Genomic DNA, 8,589 nt, shown 5'->3' with positions numbered 1-8,589 from the left:
TACAATATCCACATTAGTTTATGTATAGTCTTAGATCTTCTAAAATTATTTCGGAAAATAATGAATTAATATTAAGGATAAAAATAGAAAAATAATAATTTTATTTTTTTTATATGTCATAAGTGAAAATAAAAATTATTATTTTTTAAAAATTAGTAAAGGAGTAAAAATGAAGAAGAGAGCAGAATAAAATGAATAATCTTGTAAAAGCAATTAAATAATGAACTAAATTAAAAATAGGATGCCAAAGGTCACATCTTTTTTTAATGCTTGAAATTTGTTCAAGAATTACATTTATAAAAAATTTATTCTCAAATAGTAAAATCCCTACACTAGACCCATTTGACTTTTGAAAGAGGAGAAGTGCAAAAACCAATCAAATTAGCAAAATCCCTACACAAGACCCATATGAGAGAGAGCTAGATCCAACAAATTTTCAAATCAAACAACAAATTTAGATGTTGGGTCCTCTCAATTTGAGTCCTTTTCTCAAACTCAGTCCCATCTTTGTTAAAATTTGTCAAGTCCTTTCAATTTTACAATTTTCTCTCCACAAATTAAAGTCATAAAAAGATATGGAAAATTGCAGATTTCAACCGATAAATATGGAGTTTTTTCCATATACGGAGGAAAAAACAAATTGGAGGTAAATTTTTCGACACTTCCCGCCTTTTAATTCTGATTTTAGGGCTTCCTTCCTCCAATTCCGAAAATTGCACCTCTTTTTATCAATATAAATTTCAAACAATCGAAAATTTTAGTATTTTCTTCAAAACTCTTTCGTATGTTCTTGAGGCGAGTATATTACTTGAAGTTCTTTAGAGAGATTCTTACAAAAATTTGTGCTTTGAAATAGATTTGGAGTTTGAAGTACTTCTTATATAATTTTTAAATATTATGTAATTTCACATGAATAGCCTTCATACATTATATTTATTTGTTGAAATTTTACTATTGATTTGCAGTTTAAAGATTACAAAGAAAACAACAGTAGCCGAACAACATTGGTGTAGATTTCAGGACTCTTTGTGTGAACTTTACAGGTTATTATGTGTTTTTTGTTTTCTTTAATAGTATGGAGATCTAAGGTTTTGTTGGGTAAGAAACTCCAAAAATGTTTTTTTCGTTCTACAAGTATTTACAAAGTTCTTCTTTTATACTACTCAAAAGAAAAATTGTGTAAACCTTGATACTTATTTTTTTACAGTTTTAGTCTAAAATATATCTATAGTAAAATCAATCAAAGGTTAGCTTGATATCTATTTTGTCAAATTGAAATTTACTTAGGTGTATACTCTATTCTTTTTAATCTGAATACTATTATATGGTTATAATTAATAATGTCTCCTTATTCGTTAGTCAAGTGTGCGGAAAACATGTATTATATGGTCTAATATGTTTTTTCTAATTTTGGAGTAAAGTGAAACTATAGACTTTTATATGGTAATAAGTAACAATATCTTCTTATTCTTTAGTTAAGTGTGCGAAAAACATGTATTATATGGGCTGATATATTTTTATTTTTATTTTGGAGTAAAGTGAAACTTTAGAAGTGAAAAGTGCAGCTTCATTAGCCAAAACATTAAAAATATGTGCAACTTTAGCCAAATATTTAATATATTAAATAATATTTATCACGAATATTTAATGGCAAACTCTTACTATTCAAACAGATGACAAAAAAGAATAATGGTGTAAAGCCAACTCGTATTGAGGTGTTTAAAAAAACCCACATGAGAGCGAATAAACAACCAGTAAATGATATAGCTGGTGAAGTTATGGTATATTCTTACTCTTTATAAATATATAGGTACTTTCATTCTATTACAATTTTTTTTAACTTTTCATTACTTTACCTTTCTTTCAAAAAGAAACAAATGGATGATCTTGCTGAGGTGTATCCTGATTTGAATGTCCCTGGATGTGCTCCTAATGATGTGTACTCACAAGTAATGGGATCAGACGCTCATGGAATTGTCCGAACTTTAGGAAAATGAGCATCTCCTAGCTTAGTTTATGGCCCCGTATATAAATGATCTCAGGCTGAAAAAAGAGATTTTGATACAAGGGTTGCGATGGAAGTTCAAAAAGCTACATTAGCTATGAAAATTGAGATGACCGAAAAGATATCTGAAACAAAAATAGAGATGGAAGAGATGGATAAGAAGTTTTTAGAAGCGAAAGAGGAAGCAAAAGAGAAAGGAAGCGATGGAGAGAAAATTATCGGAAGCAAAAAGGGATATGGAAGAAATTATAGCTGATAAAGTGAAGAAAGGAATACAAGCATATATAGAGTCTTTGGGTATTAATCTTGATGCAAATTTAAAATCAAAGCAGAAATAATTGTGTTGTTTACAAACAAAGTACTTTTTTATGATAGCTTTGTTGCTCTTAATTATAATAGTGTTCCTCTTTTGCAATAGGTTCCTGATAACTCACTTGAAGATTGTCAACAATCATTATCACATGTTCCAATTGTTCAAACAAAAAAGGTTAGAGAGAATTTCATTCAAATTTTTAATTTTATTTTAATTTTCTTAAATCCTTACATTTATATGATCATGGGATCAACTGATCCTTCTTTCTGTTTTAATTTTGGATTAACCGATCAACTAGTAATCACTGTATGTAGCCATGAATTTGGCATAAACAGCAGGTAAAAAAGATCAATATTGGCAGCCCCGTAGTGTATCTTTATAGTAAGCTGTTATTGTTCACTGTTGTCTATAATGGAAGTCTGATAGTTGTCGGTCCATAAGAACCATATCTTACCATTATCTTTGGAAATGCTATGTCGAAATCTCAAATACTTAATATAATCACAAAAGGTTCAAGGATTGCAACCAAGTAAATGTTGTTTTTAGTAATCAATATTTTGAGTTTTTTGAGTAGCTTTCTTTGATTTCATCCCCTAATAGACCAAAAAATTGCTCTACTCATGAAAACATAAGATTGGGAAAAACTAATTTGATCTCCATCCTTTGTGAGGAGGGGAATGTTTTTCTAGACAACTTTTTCTATTTTTTCATCTTTTTCCTTCTTATCACACTTTTTGATCCTTGGTCTTCGTTTCTTAACTGGAGAGAAACCATTATTATCATTTAGAACCCCGTCAAGAGTATGACCCTTACTCACAAACGTTCAGGCAATCACAATTTTTCCATTAGGGCTTGACATTTCAATTCTCTGTTCAGACATACCTTGATGTTGTGTGGAATTTTTTGATTGGTTTTATATTAAGATCAATCACCAAATCAAGTCGAGGGATAACCTTTATCTCGCTGGAATATTGCTAGAGGTTTCATAGTATTCACCTCCATGAGCTACAGTAATCAGTTGCCTTTCATCATCTTGGACTATTAATTGACCCATATCTGAGTGATTTTCGTTTTGCTTATGTTTTTGTTGATTCTGTTTGCTTTGACCCTTGGTGTTATCTAGTGTTTTGTTATTTTAGTTGTTCTTTCTAGTGTTACTGTTAACTGTTGTGGGGATATGTCGTTTATCATCTCTGAATGTTGTTAGATTCTTGAACTATATCGCAAGTGTTGGGAGCTTCTTCTGCTTCAATTTCTCGCTCTTCAATATCAATTTGATTTTTGTTGCTTTCCATCTCTTTTGATCTTGTTCCTTTTGAATATTATCATTGTTACCTTGAGTAGATCTTCCTTAATTTTGTATAGCAAATCCCTGTTGAACTGATTCTTTTTTATTGTTGATTGTTCCTTTGTTCTTCCCATTTCCCTCATTCTCCATTTTTCTCTTTTTCTCATCACTATTATCTCTGGTTTGGAGTTCCCTCCTCTTTTTACTGCTTCTGGTTATAGAGTCTTTGGATATTATTGTTGATGCAAATTTAAAATCAAAGCAGGTGAAATAATTGTTTTGTTCACAAAAAAGTACTTTTTTAGATGATTGCTTAGTTTCTCTTAATTATAATAGTTTTCCTCTTTTGCAATAGGTTCCTGATAACTCATTCGATGATTGTCAACAATCATTATCACCTGTTCCAGTTGTTCACACAAAAAAGGTTCGAGAAAATTTCATTCAAGTTTTGAATTTTATTTTAATTTGCTTAGATCCTAAAGTTTATATGATCGTGGAATCAATTGATTCTTCTTTCTTTTTTAATTTTAGATTAATCGATTAACTGTTAATCACACATCATGTACCCATTATAACCATCTGGTCCAGTTGCACTACATGCACTCATATTTATAATTGCTTCTTTAATCTCCTCTATATCAAAAACCTTAGTAAGCTTAATGTTGTCCTCCTGATTCATACAAGTCAGGATGATGTCTAGAATAGCATGATCTGTGAACTGGTGTGGTAGATTGAAGATATGTTCCAAGTGATGTATGGCTGCTTCGGTGATGTTATCACTTCCCTATACACATCCACCATTGTGGTTTTTGATCCTATGTAGTTGTGGCCTCCTTCTTTTGTCTCTAATAATGTTGTGAAAGTACTGGGTGTTATTGTCTTCTTCCTCGGCCCATTTGATATGTGCTTTCTGCAATAGTGTCTGTTGAATATCTAACCATGCATCTCGTATATTCTGCCTGACTTTAGAGAAGATTTTCTCTACTTTGGTTGTTGTTGTTAGCCAAGTTCAGTTCTTCCAGTTCCAACATTTTTCTTTCCCGTTTACTTACATGCTCATTCACATTCCAAATAACTTCTCTGGACCACAATCAAAGTTTCATGCTCAGAATCTTGAATTTTTGTTGTAGAACCCACATTGAATTGCCTTTGATATAACAACTTGAACTTCTTCTACCAAAGCCATGAAAATAAATTTGCTTAGTCCAAAAATCTACGAACTTGAAGTATTAAATACCAATCTGATTATAATGAAAACAACTGATTAAGATAGGTCTGTGATCTGAATCAATTCTCTCCGAATGTCTAATATCATTGCTCTGAAACAATTGAGTCTATTGGTCATTAGAAAATACTCAATCAAACCTTTTTCATATTCTTTTGTTTTGTCTTCTATTGTTGCACCATGTGAAGTTAGGTCCCAATTGTCCAAGATTCGTGACTTCACAACTAACTCGTGTGCATTCTGTGTTGTCTACCTCCCAATTTTTCAGTAGTGTCAAGAATTATATTTTAGTCGCTCCATTACACCAAGGACCGTATAAATGCTGATAAACATTTTTTAAGCTAGTCCATAAATCTCTCCTGTTAGTACGTAGCCATGCATTTGTCATTAACAACAGGAATAAAAAGATCAATATTGGCAACCCCGTAGTGTATCTTTATAGTAACCGGTTGTTCACTGTTGTATATAATAGAAGCTAAGTCTGAATTTTCGGTGAATAAGAATCATATCTTACCATTATCATTGAAAATACTATGTTGAAATTCTAAATACTTCATATAACCATTGATCTGAGTCAAGGACACAAAAAGTTCAAGGATTGCAAACAAGTTAGTGTTGTTTGTATTAATCAATTTTTGAGTCTTTGAGTAGCTTTATATGATTTCATCCCCTAATATTCCAAAAAACTGCTCTAATCATGGAAACATAAGAGTGAGAAAAACTAATTTGATCTCCCTCCTTTGTGAGGAGGGGAATATTTTTCTGGAGAACTTTTGCCATTTTTTCATCTTTTCCTTCTTGTCACACTTTTTTATTCTTGTTCTTCTTTTCTTATTGAACTGATTCTTTTTTATTGTTGATTGTTCCTTTGTTCTTCCCATTTTCCTTTTTTTCCTTTTTGTGTCACAATTATCTTTGGTTTCCAGTTCCCACCTCTTTTTACAACTTCTGGTTATAACTATTTCTAGCTATTTGTTTACTCTTATAATTATATATATTGTAACTTGTGTGAGCTATATAGTGTGGTTGGTTATAAATTAATCAGTGAGTATATTTGTATTGTTTTACTTCTATATGGATTGGAAATTAATTAGTGAAATCTCATAAATATATAATAAATAAAGTTGGTTTGAATAGCTCTTTTATCTGAAGCTTAGGTATTTTTTTCTTGTTACTTTTCCTAGCCTTAGTAGGCCCTTTTTTTTATTTGTGGACTTCTTGAAGTTTGCTCATGCTAAGATCTTTACAAATAGGATTGGTATAACTCTCATTATGTCTGTCCTCATTTTGTCCAGCATATTAGTTGCCTTCCACCTTGTCATTAATTTTGGTTTTGACCTCTGCGTTATTTATAACAATGTTTTGGTAGTAATCTTCATGTTCATCTATTTGTCCAGATTGCTCAAGTTCCTTATACGTAGATTTTCTTGTTCATAATTATTAAACGCAACCTTCTTTTCTTCCTCGGCCATTTGTCTCCACTCCAACACCCAACAATTGATTATTCTAGAAACATTGGCACACTTATGTATTCAATGAAATGTTAATTTTAAATTTCGTAAAGTATCAAAATAATAAAGTTAATCTTTTTTCTCAGGCTAACATGATCAAGAAGATTGGAACTAGCATAGTTGGAAAAAATAAAAGGAAGTGGGTAAGTTTGAAAAAAACTACAAATCATCAAACCTCTTTCCTTTATTTTTTCAAAGGGAGGAAAATATCATCAATATAGTTAGTTACTCCTTTTTCATCAATTCCTCAATATGTTTGTTTTTAGAAAAGTTCAATTCGTTATTTTTTGTAATTCAATTTTTTCTAGTTAATGAGGATCTAATATCTATTATTATATAGTTATAAAAAAAAAATTATGTGAATTTCTTGTGCAGAATTTTTAAGGAAACTGAGGTCAAGAATCAACTTCAAAATGCTCGACTTTTGGATTGATCATAAAGCTTTATTACAAATTTTATTAGTGACTTTAATTCCATTTTAATTAGGAGTTAATTAGTTGATTTTTTTGAAATTATTGTAATTAGTTAGATCTCATTTTTACTTGAGATAGAACAGATCATTTGTTTTGACATTGTTTAACTTTTACTATACACTTATTACAGTGCTATTTGTTCTTTGGTTATAATATTAGAAAACATTTGCTTTACATAAAATATTGGTTATAAAGAGAATAGTGTTGAATGCACGAATTGTGTATAAGTATTTGTGTCTTGAGAAAAAATATATATAGAATTTTTAGGGATGTTTAAAGAAACTTGATAACAACATTAGTCTAAATGTAGAAAATGATATGACATTTTGCAAAATTTAGAATAATGTCACTAATTTTATGACATTCAATAATATCATTTGTTGACGTTAAGTAAAGTGTCTGTGACATTTTATAAATGTCATAAGTGTCTTGAATTTTTTTTACCAACATTTAATTTAAATGTCAAAAATTTTAAACGGCATTTCATAAATGTCAGAAATTATTACCGGCATTTACCTAAATGTCAAAAATCATTGTCATATATCTCATATCGACATTTACCTAAATGTCAAAAATAAATGTCATGTATCTCATACTGACATTTATCTATTTGTCGAAAATAAATGTCATATATCTCATACCGACATTTACCTATATGTCAAAAATAAATGTCATGTATCTCATACAGACATTTATCTATTTGTCGAAAATAACTGTCATATATCTCATACTGACATTCACCTAAATGTCAAAAATATATGTCGTAAATTTCTTAGCCACATTCAACTAAATGTCAAAAAATAAATGTCATAAATACATTTAACTATATGTTGCGAAGTAAATGTCGTAAATTCTTTTCTACATTTACCTAAATGTCACAAAGTAAATGTCACAAATTCTTCCCGACAATTACCTAAATGTCGAAAAAATTCTCGACACTAAAATTTACGACATTTGGTCAATTTTAATGTTAGTTTAAAAGGAACAGAAATACTAATAAAAGCATGTTTAAGCATGTTTTGACTATTCTTTCAAAAGGATCTTCTATTTTTATTTTTTTTATTTTATTTTTTGCTGTTATTTTATGTTTTGTTGTTAAAACATATAAGTTTTTACATCTAGCTGTAAATATTTTACTTCCCGGGGCTAGTTCTATTCCTGACATTTTCCAATATAATACTAATGATTTATCTATATTTCTGTCATTTATTGCTACTGAGTAGTTAGCACTTATTATAAATTTAAATTTTTGGTATATGAGGTTACCTTTTACTGCACTTATTATACTTTTTTCTATGGGTTGTATGATTCTATCATCCGCTAAGTATATTTCTATGGGTGTATCTATTCCTTCTCTAAAACATGCTTTTATTAGTATTTCTGTTCCTTTTAAACTAACATTAAAATTGACCAAATGTCGTAAATTTTAGTGTCGAGAATTTTTTCGACATTTAGGTAATTGTCGGGAAGAATTTGTGACATTTACTTTGTGACATTTAGGTAAATGTAGAAAAGAATTTACGACATTTACTTCGCAACATATAGTTAAATGTTGGTAATAAATTTATGACATTTATTTTTTGACATTTAGTTGAATGTGGCTAAGAAATTTACGACATATATTTTTGACATTTAGGTGAATGTCAGTATGAGATATATGACATTTATTTTCGACAAATAGATAAATGTCAGTATGAGATACATGACATTTATTTTTGACATTTAGGTAAATGTCGATATGAGATATATGACAATGATTTTTGACATTTAGGTA

The 8,589-nt window shown here is 29.7% G+C and overlaps 2 long non-coding RNA genes across 2 annotated transcripts; both read left to right on the top strand.

The window, feature by feature from the left end:
• Positions 1–374: 374 nt before the first annotated feature.
• On the top strand, positions 375–1,043 carry LOC107060409 (uncharacterized). The gene is made up of 2 exons (XR_001473341.1): positions 375–646; positions 966–1,043. It is a non-coding gene; the product is annotated as an uncharacterized lncRNA (long non-coding RNA).
• Positions 1,044–2,421: 1,378 nt separating this feature from the next.
• On the top strand, positions 2,422–6,501 carry LOC107060408 (uncharacterized). Its single transcript, XR_001473340.1, has 3 exons — positions 2,422–2,492; positions 3,962–4,030; positions 6,429–6,501. It is a non-coding gene; the product is annotated as an uncharacterized lncRNA (long non-coding RNA).
• The last annotated feature ends 2,088 nt before the right edge of the window (positions 6,502–8,589 follow it).

This window comes from Solanum tuberosum, unplaced genomic scaffold (genome assembly GCF_000226075.1).
Source record: "Solanum tuberosum cultivar DM 1-3 516 R44 unplaced genomic scaffold, SolTub_3.0 scf00079, whole genome shotgun sequence".
Taxonomy (NCBI): Eukaryota; Viridiplantae; Streptophyta; class Magnoliopsida; order Solanales; family Solanaceae; genus Solanum; species Solanum tuberosum.
Note: the sequence above shows the minus strand (reverse complement) of the source record. Positions and strands in the feature narration are given on the sequence as shown.